General features: G+C 43.9%; 2 long non-coding RNA genes across 3 annotated transcripts; one reads left to right on the plus strand and one right to left on the minus strand.

Annotated features, from left to right (window-relative positions):
• Positions 1 to 1,990: 1,990 nt before the first annotated feature.
• LOC114597497 (uncharacterized) lies at positions 1,991 to 4,609 on the minus strand. Its single transcript, XR_013393193.1, has 3 exons — positions 4,443 to 4,609; positions 2,827 to 2,924; positions 1,991 to 2,392 (listed from the first exon to the last, which is right to left on the minus strand). It is a non-coding gene; the product is annotated as an uncharacterized LOC114597497 (long non-coding RNA).
• Positions 3,882 to 16,589, plus strand: LOC114597498 (uncharacterized). Of its 2 annotated transcripts, XR_003706841.2 has the most exons (4): positions 3,882 to 3,962; positions 4,750 to 4,880; positions 14,651 to 14,853; positions 15,432 to 16,589. It is a non-coding gene; the product is annotated as an uncharacterized LOC114597498 (long non-coding RNA). The 2 variants fall into 2 exon arrangements; XR_003706839.2 differs by lacking the exon at positions 3,882 to 3,962 and having other exon boundaries at positions 4,626 to 4,880.
• Positions 16,590 to 22,586: the final 5,997 nt, after the last annotated feature.

Below are 22,586 nucleotides of genomic sequence, written 5' to 3' on the forward strand. Positions count from 1 at the left end.
AAGCCAGAGTGGAAAACCGGAGTAAAATACCAGATTGATTGTAATTAATGTATGTTTTGAAGCTATAGGATCCTGCCTCTATAAAGGCCAAAAGCCTTCCAGAATATAGTGGTACCTCGGTTTTTGAACGTAATCCATTCTGCAAGACCGTTCGAGTTCCGAAATGTTTGAAAACTGAGGCGCAAAGGGCGGTCTGCAAATTTACCGTACTTTTCCGTGTATAAGACTATGTTTTTTACTCTAAAATAATGTTCAAAATCTGGGCTCGTCTTATACACGGATAGTATCTCCCCCCCCCCACACACATTTTCTTAAATCAAAGTCCTCAGAAATAGGGGGCGTCTTATACATGGGGATGTCTTATAGACGGAAAAATACGGTAATTGAGAAAATTGAGCAACACTCAACAGAAACTGTTTGACTTCCAAGGTGCTTTCAAAAACGGAAACATTTACTTTTGGGTTTTTGGCGTTCGAGTTCTGAAATGTTAGTCAACAGAGATGTTCGAAAACCGAGGTACCACTGTAGCAAGATTTTAATAACAAGGAGAAGGACAAGCGGAAACCTCTCTAGGTAGGGAGTTCCAAAGTCTGCCACTTGAGCCAACCAAACATGGCTTTGGAACTGATAGAACGGGCCTCCATAGATGGTCTCATGGTCCCTGTTCCAGATTACCACCATTATGGCTTGCCCAAGATGAGTCCTGTAGCACAGGGCCACTAATGTGGTGGCTTCCAGAACTTGTGGGCTACAGCTGCCATCCTCCCTGGTCACTGGTCATGCTTGCTGAGGCTGAGCAGAGTTGGGGTCCACAGCATCTGGAGGGCACCAGTTTGGCTCCACCCACTACACATGGCAGAAGATGCATGAGAAAGCTCTACTGTGGGCTTGGGAACTAGGGCACAGAAGCTTTTCAGATGTTTTTTCGTCCTGCTGCCCCATCTGTCGCCGTGCCCAATAACTACTCTCTCAAAGTAGCAAGCCAGCCTCACAAATGGCACTCCAGAGGGGGCCATTTAAATTTCTTGAAGCATCCACTCGTATACCATTTTGCTCAGAAGAACCTTAGCTCGAGAACACAAAACATACTTTATGTGGCTCTGAAGTGCTTTGGGGGGCAATGAATTGTGCATGCCCACACTAGGCACCCTTTGAAAGCATCGTCAACTGCCTTGGATGGGGCATTGCAGGTCAACCAGGGCAACGTCCCATACGAGGGAACCCTCTGTTTATATGCCTCTCTGCTTCCCAAGAAGCATGTGCCAGCTCTGAGGACATGGCTGTAATTTAGAGCAGGGGAAACGTGAGCCAAATCTATGCATGCCTATGCAGAGTTTCTTGCACAAAAAGCCTTCTGTCCAAGAATGCATCTTTAGCACTATTATTACTAATTATTAGTTTCCTTCTCCCTCTTTAGACTTTAAAGGGGGGGGGGAGGCTATGAGGATGGGGAAGACCATCCTTGCTTATAAATGTGTGAAAATGGCTAGCAACTATGGAAAAAATAAAATAAAAGCAATTAGTAGCTGAACTGGCTGCTGGCGTAGCCACAAAAGCTTTTCAGTCAAATTGCTTCTTGGCCTAACAGTTTCTGTGGCTAACATTCAAGTCCGTTTCTTGAGGCTGGCTCATCTTTATCACACCACCCTCCTTTGGAAGAGGTTTGTTAAAATCGTCTGAAGTTTAAAGGGGATGGATTTGGCTGTCTCGGACAGTGCCTGAGCATGTCAGGTGGAACCCAGCCCTCCATTTTATTCACTGATCATAAATTAGTTGTAATGAAATTGGGAAAGTTACTACCACATTCACCCTGGTGTTACTGCGTTCTTCAGACATCAGCCGATGGGCTCTTACTCTGGAAACATGTTTTGAAGCTTGAATCTCTGACCTAGATCTCAAAATTCCTGTGGTAACGTATGTTTTGGCACATAGACACATTTGGACTCTGCTGAGCAAGGACTTTGCTCAACTCCAGCTGGGTTTTTAAATGTTTCTTTAGCCGATAGACATCTTTTCCTGAAAAGAAATCCAGTTCCAAAATGAAGGAAAACCAATTGTACAAGCAGAAACCTTAATCTGGTCTTTATTTTATTTTTTTCTAATTAAGAGAATTATGCATATTTAATTAGTGTAATTCTGGCAGCAGAATTGGCCTCCTGTCAAAATCTATTTATTTAGATCATTTTCTTGCCCTAAAACAAGGAATCAGGACAACCATTAGGAAACAAGGTAGCAAATCCTGGCAGCAAAAAAATAATAACATAACATAAAAGGTCATCTCTTTATTTTTGTTACCTTGAACTAGAAAAAGAAAATAACTGGCCAGATGTGAAGATCTTATTAAGTGCCCATTTTGTAGATTTCATCTTGGACAAACATACTTCTATTGTTCCTGGAAAAAAGGGGATAATGGTCAAGGGATGGGTGGCAGATTTGTCTGCCAAAAAGCACTCTCCATCAACTTCTGCTACTGGTGGAACAAAGAAGCAGGTCACTTTCAGGACTCTAAGACGCAATCCAAGCAAGTTAAACATACTTAAGTCAACTGAAATCAGCTCAATTCTACATTGTGTTGGCTGGCAAGGTAAAAAGTAGGTATAAAAAGGATAATTCCTTGGATGACAAGATCCAAGTTTGGGGCAAATACTCTTTGGTGAGAGAACAACAGCAGAGATTTTAAATCACAAAATATACAGCAAAGTAAAGCATGGAAATAAGCATGGACCTTTACAATATGTATTTCCAAGTGAGTTCCAAAAATAATACCCTCTTCCCCCAACATAGGAAAAGACCACACATTTAGTAATTTAAAAACTGTTTACTTACCAAATCTCCAAAGGTCAGGCTCATTTTCCATACATACATTAGTCAGAAAGGTTGCACAGACAGTGAAACTTCGTTTAATTTCAAAGTGGTGAAGGTTCCTAAATTATTGGTATGGGAAGTCAAGAGTGACTTGTGAGAGCCATGCAGTCTGAGCTTGGAGTAAGCGGCTAGCACCTCCTCAAACATTGAGCTTCTCTGGTAGTCTTGTGGGGTAAACAAAGGCTTGATTACCTAGTCTCTCTCAAAGTAATCTAAGCCTGGCAGGACAGCTTACTCTATGATCTTAACTCCTTAATGCATTCGTTAGACTTAAGCATGTTGGTTATATGAGGCTGGTCATCCCACAAACTGGACTGTAGAGTTGGTGCTGGTGTATGATACCTTCCTTGACCCTCATCCCATAATGCCTTCGGGTGTCTGCTCTCAAATCAATCCTTCCATATGTTTAAATTTTCTCTTATTTTATCTCATTTGTTTCTGCTAAGAACCCCAGGGACCCTCAGTTGTCATTTGTTAGTTTCTCCCATACTTGTTCCTGTGCTGCTCTTTTATATCAGCAGAGAAGCAATGAAGGACAAAGAGGAGAGGGGAAACTCAGGCAGCAGAATACCTTGGGCCATCTCTGGCCGGAGGCTGGTCTACTTCCCACCTGTACACCTGAACCTTTTCCCAAGTGCAACAGCACCCCGCTTTTCCCGTGCCCAAAGAAACTAGGAGAAAGCCAGGCATGCCACACACAACATCCCCCATTACGGTCACCAATAATAATTATTTTTTAAAGTTCTGCAGATGGTCTCCCTTTGCCTAGTCCCAGCACACCAATGAGATCACTCCAACAGCACTGAGCAACGACGGTCCCTTTTCACCCAGACCTATGAGATCATCGCCATCTCTTTGCTGCGTAAAATGATCACAATGGAGCTTTTCATGAAGCACGAAGCAGAGAGGGAGAGGAGGTCATCGAAAGCACCAAGAGGCTGGGATTCTTTTTTAAGGTCAGGGACCTTCTAAGGCTCGAGTTTCATGGCAAATGTGTTGGTGACAGAGTCCACACACACACACACCACATGCCATCATTGTCATGAGGCAGCTTGCTTTTCTTTTCCAGTGTATTGAGGCCTGCTAATTGACAGTTGGTAAGCATGTCTCCAAAAGCCAGGGCCATGCATGTGTGAGAGTTGGAAAGGAGTGCAAGGACGGCGAGGGAGGGGGGGGAAATACTCTGAAGCGGCAGATGGCATTCTGCCACGTTCTCAAAGAACGGCTCGCCTGCGTGTCTAGCTGTCTGCTTGAACCTTGCCACAAAGTGCAGACTGGCTGCCCAGACACTTACAGACAAAATCAGTGTGGCAGGGAGGAGAAAAGTGAGGAGGGGGAGGTTGAAGCCTCTCACAACATGGGGCTTCGCTGAGCCAGGCAGAGGGGCATCGCTCCCTTACTAACCATGTGGTACGTCAGGTAGAAGTGTATTTAAGAGGGTCGAACAGCAACATACTAGTCATGGGAAACTGAGTTAGGAATCTGTTTTATCTTCCCTTGAGCATTATTCCCCATTGGCTTTTTTAAAAATGTTTTTCCCTTCTCTTCCCCCCACCCACCTTGCCCCTGCTGCTTACATTTACATCCCCCTTTTCATTTTCCTCACAATAAATAAATGATGCCAAGGAGTTGCCCAGACTAGTTTTCTGCACGGCATGCATGCTAATGCCCTACACAATGGAGCCAAAGGGAGAAGATCTAGAATTTTCTGTGCCAACTGCCACAACAGGGGACAAGGTAGCTGAGGAGAATTCAGCTCAGCTTTAAGCTACTTTCACTTATTGGACTGAATCATAGAGTCCTAGGGAGGAGGGGTAGGGGCTCATCCACACCTTCGCTTGATCTGTATTTTGATCATATTGTATACCGATTATTTTTTCTCAGGCCCAAGAGCTTTTCTCATTATTCCATGGCTAGGCCTTGCAAAACTCTGATCTTACCCGCTGAATCGGATCTTACCAGAAATGCGGAGAATCTGAAGAGAGGTTTTGCTTCACCAAGCTTCAATTCAGCAGGTAAGATCGAATTTCCGCATGGCACAGCCACGGAACAATAAAATTATGTAATTATGTGGTTACAGTTGTCACATAATACTCTACATTTGTAAGAAATGGATATTTTAGTGCGGCAGCAGCTGCACTTTGGAACTCCCTGCCTATTGACATCAAGCAGGTGCCTTCACTGTACGCTTTGCAGCGTCTGCTAAAAACATTTTTTGCTTAGGCAAGCCTTTCCAGACCTGTAGAACATTGACATGTGTTTTAATCTGGTTTTCAGCTTATCATTGATTTTAATTATTTTGGAAAGGTTCTAAATTGTTCTCTTTTTTTATTGATTATTTTGTTGTTTTGTTCTTTTTGTATTCCACTTTGAGGTTTCTTTTACAATCAAGTGATATATACATTTTACGAAATAAATGAAATGGATGGATGGATGAAAACTGACACACACTAAAAACACACCAAGCAATATAAAATATATTTATTCTCCATTCCACATTCAGCTCACAGTTGCATGTTCCACAGTAGATAAGTTGCCCGTGTTAAACTGCCTTCATTAAACCACCTCAGGTTATTCACATCAGCTAATAGCTAATAGTGGAATCAGTTCAGACATTTAGCCTTGAGTTCTCAAGTATGATTTCTTGGTAGCGACATACATACATGTGTGAATGGGGAACTCCAACACAGCAGATGGTGCCTAAATATCTGAATTGCTTCAATGAACATTCCTGCAGCCCAGACATTTTTTGACCCTTTCTCCTTGCATTTAAGTGCCTCACTTCCACCGCGGCTCCAATGTATCGTAAGAAAATAATTGCCAGGTTGAAATGTTACCTTCTCTTCCATTATTTGGTAACATAATATTACTTACACATTGTACACAAGTGTATAATCAGATCTTTGAACCTCTAATTATATTCACTTGCCATTCTGCTTCATCCTGGACTAAACCTTAGGTACCACTTTTAAATGAAAGGAAAAGCAATGGACTAAAAAAAGCAGTGCCTTTTAAAAACTAGAGTACAAAAAAAAAATGGCAGGTTGTTAGTTTGGGTGTGTTCATAAGGAACTACAGGCACTCGACATTAGGCGCCATGTGCAGGAACAGCAGATTTTAGGCACTACAGCCCAGGTCTGAAACCTCAGAGGAACCTGAGTCTACATGGGAAGGGGTGGCATGAAAGTTGCCAAGATTATCAATAGTCTCGTGCCTCAGTGTCATGAAAATAATATAATGCCCATCATGTGACAGGAGTGCAAGTCATTAGACACACACACCCCACTTGTGTTCTGGTGCTACCTCTGAATGGGCAACTTCAATGTTCACTCCTTGCTTCTGGTTCTTTAAGCCAGACAACCCTTCCAGTGCAGGACAATCCTCTGACAGCCCTTTAAATAGAGGAGGCAATGTATTTATTTAAGTATATCCCACCATCTCTCCAAGGAATTCAAAGAGGCATGCAGGCTTCTCCTGTTCCTCATCTTATCCTGTGAGGTTAGAAGTTTTAAAAGTGACAGGCCCAAACTCTGGGTCTCCAGGCCCAGATCCAGCACTCTAACCATTATACCGCAGTATAATGATTCCAGGGTTACCACGCACACTTACTAGGGTCTGTATTCCTTTTGGACAAAGTGGCACAGCAGAAACTGTGGTGTCTTTATGATACATGGTTTATTTGCATATATACACAGCTCTTCTTGTGTTCTTTGATCAAACGAACTGCTGGGGGGTGGGGTTCAATGCACCTAAACAGGCTTTCCCAACTCTTTGCCATGTCCACCCTCATTGCCCACCCCCTCCACACACACCAGAAGTTGTGCTTGAGGTTGGGCTCTAATGGCGTGCAATCAGACACGGTCGTGCGATGGAGGAAAAATTTGGAATATCTGTGTACTCTCCAGCATTGCATTTCAGAGCACATACCTCAACAGGCTTTAAGAGTCTAGCAGAATTTGAGATGCATATTGCTTGCTATATATAAAAATATATTACACACACATGATGACTTTATTAATATTTAACACATTTTAAACATAAGCAAATGCCTTATAAAAGTATATGCAGTGCAGGAAATAATTCCATTTTCTCTTTTTGAGTAATTATGTCAAACAAAGAGGGAACTTTAACCTGTTTTATAAAGCTAAGCAATATATATAGTGATGTGAGATATATATAAAAACTATAACTAACTATATATATAAAACTATATATACCGGTAGTTATATATGTACTTTTATATCTATATTTATATCTAATCTATATCACACACACACACAAATATATATATATATATATATATATGCAGGTTTTGGTGTCCTCGGGTGTCTTCCCGTGTAAAAGTTGGGGTGTCTAGGCGACGTTTCGACGAGGTCTCACTCGTCATCTTCAGGCTGGTGCTTTCGGCTTCTTGTTACTGGAACAGAGCAGGATCTCAGTGTTTGAGTTCCTATAAATACTGTTGAGGGGTGTGGTGTATAGCCTCCAATGTTCTGGGCCGAGAGGAAGTTCCCAGGCTAGTGTGCCTTTTCTTCTTTTGTTCCTTAGTTGCTTGAGGGATATCTTGAGTGATTTCTTGAGTGATATCCTGAGTACCACTTAGGTGGGTCATTAGGTGTGGATTAGTTGCTAAAGCCTTTGTGTCTTGACCTCTTGAACTTTGTGAAGAGTTTTTCTGAGAAGATGGCTGTAGTTGTGCTCTGGCTTGGCTTCGTGTATAGGGGCGAGCTGTGGTTTTGTGGCCTGTGCCAGCCAGATCTGTGTAGGGATTGCAGGGGGGTGCAGCATCCGGAGGTGCCATCATGGTTTGGCTACTGGATGGTGTCTGTAATTTATCTGTGGAGAGGGTCTGGGTTTGGGTCTGGTGTGGTTGATTGGTGATGGCGTTCTGTGTGCCTCTGGATCTGGTGTCAGTTTTTGTGGGGAGGGCTAATTTCCAGATGTCTGGCAAGCGGGATGTGTCGTCACGCTTGTTCATGTTGTGAGGGTGTTTCTCTATCTCAATGGCTTCCATGATTATTCTCTTGTGGTGATGTTCCATGTTAGAGAGCAATTTGGAATCTGCAAAATTAATTTCGTGTCCTGTTTCTTTCATGTGTTGGAAAAGAGAGGAAGTTTTTTCTTCTTTTTTGACGGCATTCTTGTGTTCTGCGATACGTGCATTTATTCGTCTGTTTGTTTGTCCAATGTACGTGGCTGGGCAGACTTTGCAGGGTATTTCATAGACCCCTTGGTTTTCCAACTGGATTTTATCCTTGGGGTTTCTGAGGATATTGGCTATCTTTTGGTTGGCGCAAAAGGCTGTTTTGATATTGTGTTTATGGAGGATTTTGCTAATTTTATCTGTAGTGCCCTTGATATAAGGAAGGAGGGCCATGCCATTGTTTTCTTCTGTGTCTTGGTTTTTGGGGGGTGTTTCTTTTTGGATTAGCTTCGTAACCCTGTTTTGCTGGTATCCATTGGCAATTAACACATTTGAGAGATTCTGTAACTCAGTTGTCAAGTGGTCTTTGTCAGCCAGGCGTTTGGTTCTGGAGATGAGAGTCTTGGCTACGGAGTTTATTTGTGCAGGGTGGTGGTGTGATTGTGCATGTAAGTAGCGGTTGGTGTGTGTTTTTTTCCGGTAGATAGTGTGTCCTAGGGAGCCATCAGGTTTTTTGTAGATTAGGACGTCAAGGAAGGGAAGTTGGTTGTTGGCTTCTAAACACACACCAACCGCTACTTACATGCACAATCACACCACCACCCTGCACAAATAAACTCCGTAGCCAAGACTCTCATCTCCAGAACCAAACGCCTGGCTGACAAAGACCACTTGACAACTGAGTTACAGAATCTCTCAAATGTGTTAATTGCCAATGGATACCAGCAAAACAGGGTTACGAAGCTAATCCAAAAAGAAACACCCCCCAAAAACCAAGACACAGAAGAAAACAATGGCATGGCCCTCCTTCCTTATATCAAGGGCACTACAGATAAAATTAGCAAAATCCTCCATAAACACAATATCAAAACAGCCTTTTGCGCCAACCAAAAGATAGCCAATATCCTCAGAAACCCCAAGGATAAAATCCAGTTGGAAAACCAAGGGGTCTATGAAATACCCTGCAAAGTCTGCCCAGCCACGTACATTGGACAAACAAACAGACGAATAAATGCACGTATCGCAGAACACAAGAATGCCGTCAAAAAAGAAGAAAAAACTTCCTCTCTTTTCCAACACATGAAAGAAACAGGACACGAAATTAATTTTGCAGATTCCAAATTGCTCTCTAACATGGAACATCACCACAAGAGAATAATCATGGAAGCCATCGAGATAGAGAAACACCCTCACAACATGAACAAGCGTGACGACACATCCCGCTTGCCAGACATCTGGAAATTAGCCCTCCCCACAAAAACTGACACCAGATCCAGAGGCACACAGAACGCCATCACCAATCAACCACACCAGACCCAAACCCAGACCCTCTCCACAGATAAATTACAGACACCATCCAGTAGCCAAACCATGATGGCACCTCCGGATGCTGCACCCCCCTGCAATCCCTACACAGATCTGGCTGGCACAGGCCACAAAACCACAGCTCGCCCCTATACACGAAGCCAAGCCAGAGCACAACTACAGCCATCTTCTCAGAAAAACTCTTCACAAAGTTCAAGAGGTCAAGACACAAAGGCTTTAGCAACTAATCCACACCTAATGACCCACCTAAGTGGTACTCAGGATATCACTCAAGAAATCACTCAAGATATCCCTCAAGCAACTAAGGAACAAAAGAAGAAAAGGCACACTAGCCTGGGAACTTCCTCTCGGCCCAGAACATTGGAGGCTATACACCACACCCCTCAACAGTATTTATAGGAACTCAAACACTGAGATCCTGCTCTGTTCCAGTAACAAGAAGCCGAAAGCACCAGCCTGAAGATGACGAGTGAGACCTCGTCGAAACGTCGCCTAGACACCCCAACTTTTACACGGGAAGACACCCGAGGACACCAAAACCTGCATACCTATACCCGTGAAAATCTACGAAAGCAAATATATATATATATATATATATATATATATATATATATATATATATATATATGAGACACATTCTTAGTGAGTATCATTGAAACCCATAACTAAAAAGTTATACTTGGTATACTGAAATGTGTTTATGCATAATCTGCTCTAGTGTATGTGTGAAAAAATATGAATATGTATGTGATAATTAGGTGTTTGCTGATGCTATAGAATTATGGCCCCTTGTTAGTGTCTTGCCCATGCTCAAAAGCAAGATCGGACATTCACAGGAGCCAGCATGCATAGCAGGTTAACAAAAGATATAAAATTTGCCCAGAAATAAACAACCTGTTCTACAAAAGAAATCAGAACCTATAATCAGGGTGTCTAATATAATCTCATCTGAGCTGCCTGTTGGTCCTACTAAAAGTTAGTGGGAAAGCTCAGCAACAAGAGCACACACGTTGCTTGTAGATAGTCTCAAACTCAATCCTTTGGCTAATGTGCTGCACTTGGTTTGATGCAGGAATGGCCAAACGTGGCCCTCCAGCTGTTTGGTGACTACAGTTCCCATCATCCCTGACCACTGGTCCTGTTAGCTAGGAATGATGGGAGTTGTAGTCCCAAAACAGCTGGAGGGCCAAGTTTGGCCATGCCTGGTTTGATGGATGGGATCTCAACTTGTTCAGGCACGGCCAGCATCACTGAGCACCCAGCAAGGGCCAGGGTGGTAGGTCAAAGGTGCTGAGCCCCGCTTCTCATACTGGCATTGCTGCAGCTTACCTGGACAATGCTGGGGTAGGATGGTGGTGAGGTTGGGGCTGTGAGGATGCCCTGGCTGGAGTGCTGGATTTGCTCCACCAGCATTCCACACAGCCCTGACCTTGTCGCTGCCTTGCCACAGCCTGGTCCAGGTAAGCTGCAGCAACCATAGTGTCCGGAGGGCAGCCTTGCCCAACTTGCCACTAATGCAAGCACCAGATGAAGCTCTCATCCCCAGTGGCAAGCCCTGGCCCATATGGGAGAAACATGTCTGGTTTTGCTGCTATTGGTGCACCATGGTGTTTCTTCTCTCTGCACTCCTCCCAGCAGTCATTCCTTCTCTGGTCAACAGCTGGATGACAACAAGTCAAAAGGGGCCTATTGAGAATCTCTTTCCCAAGGCTTCCAAAAACCTGTATGTGAACTACTGAGCAGTAACCTCACTTGATTAGCACATTTGTATTTATTTATTGAGAATAAATACCATTTGGGTTTTCTTACAGCAGATCCCATAACTACTTGCTCAGAAGTAAGTCCATCTGAGTTCAGAGGGGCTTACTCCCAGGTAAATGGGCCTAGGACTGCAGAGTTAACACCGAATGGGAGCATGCTTCAGACATGGAACAATGGTAAGCAAGCAAAATCAGTGACTCTCCCTCCCTTCTTTCTCCAGGGCTCCTCCCCATCTAATGGCTCATGAAAGAGTCTGAATTTAAAATGGTTTTGCTGGGCTAAGAAATCATTTCACAAAGTAGCACTTGGCTGAAAATGTGGCCACGTTTCTCTAGCCTGTAATTGAGCAAAGGTTTCATTTCCTCCCTGCTGACTGAAGCCTGTGGCTCCATGACCGGTAGAGCTGCTCAGATGACAAGTGCCACACTGACACTTTGCCCTTTAGACTTGCTGTGAGCATAGGTAGATGATAAGGTGGTTAAAAACGCACCTGAGCCTCATCTAGATCTGCAGTTGCCAGTAGCAGAGCAGCTGTTATGGAAGATTGCCCTAAAATTGCCCGCCTAGAGGCAGCCAAGGAACAGAGACCTCTACTCTGCAAAGAACTGGAAACCCACAAACGTTTGCACTTATAAAAAAAACCAAAAAACCAACCCATTGCCACCAAAATAGGGTTAAACTTGCTTGACCTGATTGCCAGTAGCCTGGCTAATTGCTATTCCTACATGGCCAGTTTTAAAAGAATAAGTTTGAGTGTTGTTGCATATGTTTATATGCTTTAACATTTGCTCACATCTGCAAATTAGCAAGGCCCCAGCATTTTTCTCTGGCGCAGGTGGAAACCCTCGAGCCTTGCTGAAATCAAGCAACACTCAAGTATCATCTTAGTTGCTTTTATGAAACTGGGGCTTGGGCTAAGGAAGTTGTGCTCCATTTGTATGCAGTGTGTCTTTGTGTCTTCTAGACTGCAATACCATGCACCTTCGCCTGGGAGTAAGCCCCATTACTGGAACTTACTTCTGAGTAAACATGCCACAACTATGGTGTCAGAAATGGTTTTTACACTGGCTTTTAGCTTTGTGTGAAACTTTGCCTGTTTACTAGACCTGTTTACTTTTTTAAAAAACCCCACTTAATAATAATAATAATAATCTGATTGGATACAGTGGCCTGCCAAATACCTCTGATAGTGGAGTCCTACACATGTCTGCTCAAAAGTCCCATTGGGTTCAGTGGGGCTTAGTCTTCCTTGAGCCATCACGGCCTGCAGCTATTGATAGACCTATATTCCATGAATTAATCTAATTATTGCTGGTTTTTAATCTTGATAAACCATGTATTCTGAAGAGATCAACACTAGAGCAGGGCGCCGGTTCCTGGGGGCAGAATCATTTTGAGACCCCTCTATATTTGGGGGGTAGGTGCCATTCTTGCCTCCCCGCCCCCCATGTCCCCAAAGTACAAAGACAAAGTACGGAGCAGGGCATGGCTCCAGAGGCTGACTCCTCCTCCTCTTCCTCTTGCTGCTGCTGCAGAGCGGAAGGAGGGTCTAAGTAGCCTCCTGCTGCTAGTAGTCCCAAGAGGAGGAGGAGGAGCCGCCGCTGTGTTTGGCGCCACCCCTGGAATTTCTCAATAGAATGTTCCACACATGCTAGACTGCAAAGTTATTAAAGCTGTCTCTTTGTCTTAGACAGATAGTTCACAAAGTTCTGTAAGATTTGGTGTTTTCTGGAAAGTAAACCTGAAGCTCCTTACTATTTAATATTTCTAAAGCTGGGCTTAATGGGAGGGATCACTGCCAGTTTGCTTTATAGAAAAGGTAAAGGGATCCCTGACCATCAGGTCCAGTAGTGGCCGACTCTGCGGTTGCGGCGCTCATCTCGATTTATTGGCCGAGGGAGCCGGCATACAGCTTCCGGGTCATGTGGCCAGCATGACTAAGCCGCTTCTGGCGAACCAGAGCAGCACACGGAAACGCCATTTACCTTCCCGCCGGAGCGGTACCTATTTATCTACTGGCACTTTGATGTGCTTTCGAACTGCTAGGTTGGCAGGAGCAGGGACCGAGCAACGGGAGCTCACCCAGTTGCGGGGATTCAAACCGCCAACCTTCTGATTGGCAAGCCCTAGGCTCAGTGGTTTAACCCACAGTGCCACCCGCGTTCCATAGTTTGCTTTATAAATCCATCCAAATAGAAGGATAGCATTGTGATGGTAAAGGTAAAGGTACCCCTACCCGTACGGGCCAGTCTTGACAGACTCTAGGGTTGTGCGCCCATCTCACTCAAGAGGCCGGGGGCCAGCGCTGTCCGGAGACACTTCCGGGTCACGTGGCCAGCGTGACATCGCTGCTCTGGCGAGCCAGAGCCGCACACGGAAACGCCGTTTACCTTCCTGCCAGTAAGCGGTCCCTATTTATCTACTTGCACCCGGGGGTGCTTTCGAACTGCTAGGTTGGCAGGCGCTGGGACCGAGCAACGGGAGCGCACCCCGCCGCGGGGATTCGAACTGCCGACCTTTCGATCGGCAAGCCCTAGGCGCTGAGGCTTGTACCCACAGCGCCACCCACGTCCCATATTGTGATGGTAGCCTAGCATAATTCTTGGGATGGGGAAGGGGGGTTTATATAAAAAAGTACCTGTCAGAAAGGAAACCCCCTCCCTCACCTCAGTCCATCGCCAAGACCATCTATGTTAATGGCTATTATCACATCTCATAGCAATGAATTCCAAGAATTAATTATGCACTGCACAATCAAATTCTGTTGCATAAGCAAGTATGTGTCATATAATCAGCACCCATTGACAGAATGGTAAGACCACCTGGTTTGATTTTATTTTAGCTCGTCTTCTGTGATTAACAATAGCAACTAAACACAATACAGGTGTTTAAATGAATTGGAAAACTATCTGAATTAGCAATTGACCAAGAATCTGATAAAAAATAAAATCAATAAATACTGTTCCCTACAACATGGGAATAATAACATGCTAAATACTTGCTTCCCTTGGCAGAATGTTGTGCCTACCAAACCAATTGTGATGCCTTAGAAGGGGTCTGCTCCAATTTTCACCTGAAAAGGCTCTGAAACACTGCTATAAGATAAAGCTGTGTTGAGGAAATGGATCTTGTTAAATAATGACCCACATCCCTTGACTGAGTCCCCCAGAAACATGGCAGCCTAACAGACACAAGATATTGGGGGACAGTAAGAGATTCACTCCTAAATAAATGAATGTGCTCTTCTAATTATACTGTACAGTTCCAATTTGTATTTGAGGAGGACATTTCCATAATAACAAAGCTGGAGCGGTTGGGGGCTAATGACACAGATTGGTCCTGAGGTTTCATTTCTTTGTTACAAAAGTCCTTCCAGTGGCAGCACTTTGATGTTGGACAGCATGGCAAAGCACTCTGTTTGTTACACGCATTTTCTCCAGCTCTCCACAGTGGGTATGAAATCAGCTCACTAGCTCCAGTTTAGACTGCTGCACTGTTTCTAAGGCCTAGATTCCTCCCTCTTTCTTCCTCTTCTTTGTTTTATCTATTTTTCAGGACCACACATATCAACCAGTAAGTGTTTCTCTGCTGTAGAATAGGAGAGTCTGCAAACAACTGATAAGTTTGATGGCCTCAGCTGCTGCTTTTGAAAAAGAAAAAGAAACCATTTCAAAATTATCTGGCTTCAAATTCAGATCATGCTATAGGAAGAGCTGAACCATTGCCTAGAGTGGGACTGGATGAGGGTCAATAAACTGGTAAGACAGAGTTGGTGCCTGGTTTATTGGGAGTGGGGTAGCATTTCACCTTAAGGTCTGTAGGTTCAATCAGGTCTGTCCCTGTCTTTATGGTCTCAAGTGGCCTTGGTGGCATTAAACCCCTTTCATCAGCTAAGACTGGTGCACTAGCTGTGACCTCGTCCAGGCAGAGATAACCTAGCCACATTTTTTCATGCTCCAGTGACATACCATTTAGACTATTACAAAACGCAGTCTATAGGACTGCCCTTGAAGATAGTTCAGACAGTATAGTTAGTACAAAATATAGCATCTAGGTTACGTACCTGGCATATGGCACTCATCTTCCCAGCCTTGAATGAGTGCCCTGGGTCCCAGTCCATTTCCAGGTTCAATGACAACCCCTCACCCCGTGCCTGGTTATCGGTTTGTTTTGTTCTTGTTTTTATTATGTATTTTGTGTTTCTGTCTTATATTGTTATGCTGTGAATCACCCTGAGATAAATAAATAATAATGTCAAATGCTGGTTTTAACTTTGAGAACCCTAAATGACTTTGGAGTAGGGTCCCTTAATAATTACTTTCTCCCTTATGTGCAGGTCTCTTCATCAGAGGCCCTTCTGTCATTCCCACAGATGTGAGGTGGATTATGACGCAAGACAGGAACCCAGACACATCCCATAATGTATTGCAATGTATTAAAAGGCACAACCTGGAACCCTGGCAAACTTGGAATTGCCAGTTCATATTACACTGATGTTTGGCGAAATGTACAAAATTTCACGAGAGCCTAGAGAGGGCAGTGCAGAAAACAGATATATTATCTTCTATTGCCAAGCAAGAAAGACGCAGACACAATCAGATACAAATGTGTTGCAATATAGTCCATTTATAAATTGTTTCCCATAGAATATCTCAATGCAATTTCACAGTAAAAATAATTCCATATTTTAAAAACTATTTCAAATCCAATACAGTTATCCTGTTCATGCAAGGACTTCCACTCCCTCTCCTTTCCCCATGTACCCTTCTGCCCCCCAAATCTACTCTGAAGGGTTGAAGGAGCCCCAGGGCAGATTTGAGAATGTGAAGGGCAGGAGGGGAAGTTGCATTGTGCAAGCAGAAGTCATTGCCCTACAGGGATAGAACACGCAAACAGCGATGAAAATATATATGCATCTGTGCACACATGCATTGTGTGTGTGTGTAGATTACTAGATTGTGAAACAAGACTCTTGGCTGATAATCATAGCTAAACTAAAATTGTTCAAATAATCCACTTCCCTTCCCTTGAACAATTGAACTGAGCAAAGGGACAGGAAATAAGGAAAGGTCAGATTTGCATGCTTTGTTTGTTTCCTTAGATTTTCCATAGTTGTGGAACTGAATGTCCAGCATTTGAAGATCAAGTTCACCCTTTAGGCTTGCAGTTGCAACCCTCTTCAGAATAAGAACTCAAATGGGGCCTTTGTAAAGAAATAGATATACACAAAACCATGATGTCTTCTCCCTGCTCTTGAGTGATGTCAAATGACCTCTCTACCCTCCAGCCTAAGCTGCTTTTCCAGACAGTGGATCAATCACTGTATTCCTAGGAGTGGTGTAAAATTCACCTTTTAGCAGACAGAGTTTGGCCCATCTCACTAGGGACCCGAGCCGTGGACACTCAGAGCATCATTACCTCAACCTAAGAGGAGAGCCGATTCCATCTGCAGTGTAAAGAGACACCAAACTATTCATTTCTCCTCTCTTTCTCTCTCTGTAATAGTACTTTGCAAACCATAAACAACTTAAGAAGGAATACTCTTCCTAAAAACAACTTGGCCTCCTCAAAACAAGTCTCATGGAAGACTGACTTAAGAGTAAGTAGGCTAGTCAAAGTGATTTGTCAATCTCGGCTTTAATGTGCAAAACATTTTCTAATCCTCCTGTCATTCAGTCTCTCAATAGTCTGTCATTCCCATTTTCTCTCATGGGATGCTGAACTCTGAGGGCCAAATGAGATGTGGCAACAGAATGTATGAATCTCTCTCAGCTCTCTCTAAACTTTTGGAAGTAGCAGCCACTGTGTGTGTATGTAGAGAGGGGGATTGAAGTCAGGGCTGCAGCATAGGGGAAGGGTATTGGTTTGTTTTTTTACCAGACAGCATCCTGGAACCCACATAGGTAGGGCATATGTCACCCAGTTCACTGCTCTTAAGTTGACGTGCTAGGAATGTGATGAAATCTGTCTCACACTGAATACAATGGTGCTTTGAGGAGGGGGCTTCACCTTTCGCTGGGTTGGACCCATTATTTATTTTAAAGGTGTGCATCCTACCTTTCCTTCACTTGATCTCTTAGTTGGCTTGCATAATTATAAGCCTGTATAAGCAAAACAAGCTGAAAAACAGGAACAGACACACAATTATTGTGAGAATCACTGTACAAAATGGCAGATCAATCAAATGCATTCTGTAATTACCATCAATCCATGGGAGGGGTAATTAAAAAAAAATATCACCAGGCACTTAAGGGATAGAGGGGGGGTGGGACAGGACTGAGACAAGTATGTTTGCTTAGGGAGTTTTCATTTATTTGTGCATTTATTTATCAATTTTATATTCCGCCCTTCCTCCCAATGGAGCCCAGAGCAGCAAACAAGTGATAACAACATCTTTAAAGTCACCCAGCACCCACCTTGTCGTCTTTCCTGTCTTGAACAAAAGCTGTGTGTTTTGTTTAATTGCCCCCAGCCTTTTAATGCATTTACATTTAAACCCTTCCTTACTTGGGTGTTTGTACCACCAGTGCTTTTTTTCTGGGAGGACACAGGGGTACACATACCCCTAAACATTTGGTGAATCTAAGTTTGGCCCCATTGAGGGGCAGTATTTCAATATGAGTGGGAAAATGAAAGTACCCCTAAACATTTTTTTAGAAAAAAAGCACTGTGTACCACTGAGCTCACTGGCACTTGCTACTTAGTATGCCTAGGGCTGCGATGCACAGCTGTGATCAAAATCTATAATCCTTTCCAGGTTTTGTATTCTGCATTATGTTTTCGTATCATTAGAGTGTTTTCTTTTTGTTTACTACACAAACGTATTTTGTTTGAAGCTGTTTCCTTGATGTTTCCTTAACAAGGTGCCCTGGGAATACCTAGCAATCCAGCAGGGAAGGTGTGGCATAACAGTCACGGAAACACATAAAACAAATGAAGGCTCAAAGGGGCCACAACCGAAAAGTCCCTGTCACTGGTGGCCACCCACCCAGCCTCTGAAGAGGGGTGGGAACTGGAGAAGGGCCTCAGCGGATGATCACAGTAAATGCACATGCTTGTGCCTCCACATTTGCTCAAGTAAGAGATCATCATGGCCAGTGTACTGTCCTCTGAATCATTTGCAAGCAGACTCTTTAATGGATGTATTTACCTATGCCCCGGAAGAGAGGCAACTGGACACTTGGGAAATCAAAACTATATTATGTTGCTACATTTTTTATCCTGTTCCTCTTGGTCAGGGTGACATGCATGGCTTTCCCCTCCCTCTTCCATCCTCTCAACTAGGGATTGGGCAGAATTTTGATTCAGTTTGCATCTGAAGGGGATCTTACCAAATTCACACTTTCTGAAAAAATGTATGAACTGAAACATAGCCATCCTTCAAAATCCACCCTCTCCCAGATTTTATAGTGCGTTTTCCCCAGTCAAGCAGTGTGTACAGAAAGGGTAAAGTAAATACACATGCTAGTGAAAGCAGTGAAATGACTTTTGAGGGGATTCCCTGCCCCCCAGCCCTAACTTGAGCTTCCAGGAATTGAATCTGAGATTTTCTGCATGCAGGGCAGATGGGCCATCACTCTGCTATGGCTGTTCCCATAGAATATCTTTATATGGTGAGCTTTGTTTAGAGTTTTTAATCTTCCGAACCTCTTTCCTTTTCATATTGTTTTTCTCAATATTGTTGTTCTGTTAGGATGTATTTTCAATGAACATTTTAATTTCTGTAAGCTACTTCGAGTAACTGAGTTTATCAAATAAATAGGACAGGATTGAAAACTTTGAATACATAAATTTTAAAAATAAAGAATTACTTCTAAAGAACACCTGTACCTTATTTAGACCTGTTTTCATTCAGACATATAACAGCACCATTATACAGCAATGTATGGCAAAATCTGCAAAGGCTGAGTTTATAAGGTTTTATTCATTTCACATTTTGATAGGAATTTAACTGCCTCCCTCAATAGACAGCTGCCATAGCGTTTGCTTCTACATTCTTAAGGGTGGGGTGTGCTTCGTGTTGTTCACAGTATTTGAGAATGAGTCACAGAGAATGAACTACCTATCACTCTCTGAAAAGGAATTTCCTTCATACAAAGAACTGAGGTCAATCTGTGATGGAGGGAGAAGCCAATAGATCGTTGATGGGGCATAAAAGTAAACTTTAGTTTCCACAGCTGCCTTCTGGCAGCCTGGTTGTGTAAATGCATTTTATGGAGCAAATAGCAGCTGTTGACCCCACTGCAATTAAAGCTGTATCTTAAGCTAGGGCAGAGGTAGAGGCATTCAGCACTGTCTCTTAGGCTCTTGCAAACCCTGTCAGATAGCCTTCCCCAACCTGGTGCCCAGCAGAGGTTTTGGGCGGGGCAGGGTGGGAAATGCTAAATAGTGCTGCCTGCTGAGTGCCAAGACATTACAGCTACCTCCACTTTTTGTACTGTAACTTTCTTCAGAAATGTCCTGTTGACTTAGCTTTCATTGTTTTTTTAAAAAAAGAGTATGGAGCCCCTGCTAGCACGGGGCCTGGTACATGTGTACCTCTTGCACCTCCCTGTTAGCAGCCCTGAACATGAGTAATTCAAAATTTCTATCAGTGATATAAGACAAGAACAGTGAGGTCACATCTGTGCCATACATTTAAAGCATTCTTACACCACTTTGACAGTCCATGGAGAAGCTTAGGTCCTGTAAAGTGCTGGGAATTGTAGCTCTGTGAGGTCAGTGTCAATGACAAGCAATGATTCTTAGAATTCTTTGGGAGAAGCCATGACTATTGAAAAAATATAAGAAATTTCTGTTTTAAATTTGTGAGGTTGATGTGACCTGAATGTCAGGCACTGCACTATGGGGCATGGGGGGGGGGGCGTTGGGTGCCACAGGGATCTGTAGGGAGGCACCAAAGTCTTTAGTGCAGTGGCTGCTGTGCATCTGGGGTTGGGATTCTGGGTGGCAGGGGAGCTTGTGGGCTTGTTGGTTCCTTGGTTGCTGCAGTGGGGCGGAGCCACTTCCAGTCCCTGAAATCAGCGGCTGCCCTAAGAAACTGAGATGGACCTACCTCATTTTGCTCTCAGCCAGCCCCCACCTGCCTACCCCGCTACTTACAATCAGTCCAGGGGGTTTCACTGTCTGTCAGCTTCTTCCTTCTTTGGTCTCAGTGTTAACTCCAGGGAAGGGGAGGGTAGAAGTAGAATTATTTGACTCTGCCTCCCATTGGCTCTGGTTCCACCTTCTGTTGGGGCTTGAAGCCAGACACCCAACTATTCCCCAGTGTGCACCAGCCACCACTGAAGCAGGTGGGGGATGTGTAGAAAGGCAAAACGGACAAACAGATGAAGGGGAGGAAAGCACACAATGAGAGAGAGAGGTGGGTGGCAGAGAGAGAGAGAGAGAGAGAGAGAGAGAGAGAGAGAGAGAGAGCTCTAGACAAACTCCACCTACTGCTGACTATAGCTCCACACACTCCCAGCACCCAGCCCTTAGCAGATCCCTGCTGAGAGAATGTGGGCCTCCTCATATATATATGTCCAAGGCAAAATCTAGTGTGCTACTTCAGGGCTTCTTTACTGGCAGCTCAATATGCAACATTTATTGACTTGATTGGCCAACAGTAACTGTGGCCAGGACAGTCTAGTGTGGCTGCAATTTCCTCTTGTCAGTAGGATGTTAATTAACCAGCCATTGGCTCTGTCAGACATTGCACCTCAGGCTGTTATGGTATTCCTGCTCCTGTACCGAAGTTGCATTTCCTCTATTTTCAGAACCTCACCACGTCCTCTTCACCTTCTGGGCCTTGGCACCTGCCCTTCAGCTTTGCTTGGAACTTAACCTAGTTCAGATCTACTGCCTTCCCCTGAACAAGGGATATATTTGCTGTAATTACTTGCACAACCTTTTTTGATTCTATATATCTGAGGTTCCACTGAAGCTGCTTGGTTCCCGGTTCCTACTCTGCTGGCGATTATTGACCATATTGATGGATTAAGGCCAGGGATGACAGATTGCTTCCCTCACCCTGAAAACTCCAGGCTCAGTGACAAAAAGACAAATGGTGAAGACACTTTTTAATGTAATTCCTTCATATTTTGCCAGTGTTTTGTTCCTGTCCACATTTGGCCACAGCTGACTTTTCTCCTTTGCCTTTACTCTTCTTTGTTTGTAGAATGTAGCTTGTAAAACTTTTAGCTGGGCTCTCCAAAGCACCGTGTATATTGATAGTACTCCAAGTACCAGAGAGAAGAAACAACCAGGCTAACTGTCTCCCAAAAGTATGACAAAAATTAAATAGCCCGATGATGACATCACTGCAAAACAAACAAGGCCACCATTTTAATACCACTCATGTTGAATGCAATGAAGATTATGGTATGTTTATTGCTTTTCGAAACAAACAAACAAAACAACCCAGGTTGGTCTTTCCTAATGGAAAGTTTCAAACTTTACAAAACAGATTAAATTTGTGGAGGGAAATGTACAAAGATTTTCTAACAGAAGCAGAGCCAGTACAGTGGTACCTCAGGATGTGAACGGGATCTGTTCCGGAGCCCCGTTCACATCCAGAAGCAAACGTAACTAGTGATGGCACGTCTGTGCACGCACGCGCCGCTTTTTGCCACTTCTGCGCATGCGCGTGACGTCATTTTGAGTGTCTGCGCATGCGCAAGCAGCGAAACCTGGAAGTAACACACTCCATTACTTCCAGGTTGCCACGGAGCGCAACTCGAACGCGCTCAACTCGAAGCGTATTCAACCCGAGGTATGACTGTACTCTAGCTTCTCAACAGCTGGGTCACTGTTGCCTACCAGGAAGGGTGGGGCAGTAGGGAGGTCAGAATGGTGCAAATGCACCACCAGAATCAATCTAGCCCTCTTCTATGGCACCAACCTCCCTGCTGCCTCACCTCCCTCACAGTAAGCAACAGCAACCCACCTGCAAGGAAGCTAGCTTAGTGGCTCTACCCCAGCTGATAAGTCGCTTCTGGATTTGAATGGCAGTACCCCTCCAATGAAAATAGATACTTTAAAGATGGGCCACTGGTAAGAAAGCGCTGTCGTTTTTATGAAAAGCTTGGAAATATTCTTTGTACCCAATATTCACTCTCTTCCTGGAATGGCCTTCTAGAGGAGGTTAATCAGGCCCCAACATTTCATTCTTTTAGGCTAGGGATGGGGTGCCCTCCAAAGGTTTTTGGTCTACATAACTCACATCAATACTGACTGCTGGCCATGATATCTGGAGCTGGTGAGAGTTGAGTCCAACAACATCTGGACATAGCAGGTTCCCCAACCCTGTTTTAGGTGCTTGACTAAACCATGGCTCTTCCAGAAGGCTTTCAGTTGATTGTTCCTCTTGGCTTTGTTATACTATGGCTCATATCATTTTATTGGTGGTACTTCAACATATATACATATATGTGTATATATGATGTGCTTTAAGGTATTGTGTGGTTGTTTCTATATCTTTTCCAGTGCTATGATATCATTCTTGAAGATG

This window comes from Podarcis muralis, chromosome 6, assembly GCF_964188315.1.
Source record: "Podarcis muralis chromosome 6, rPodMur119.hap1.1, whole genome shotgun sequence".
Classification (NCBI taxonomy): Eukaryota; Metazoa; Chordata; class Lepidosauria; order Squamata; family Lacertidae; genus Podarcis; species Podarcis muralis.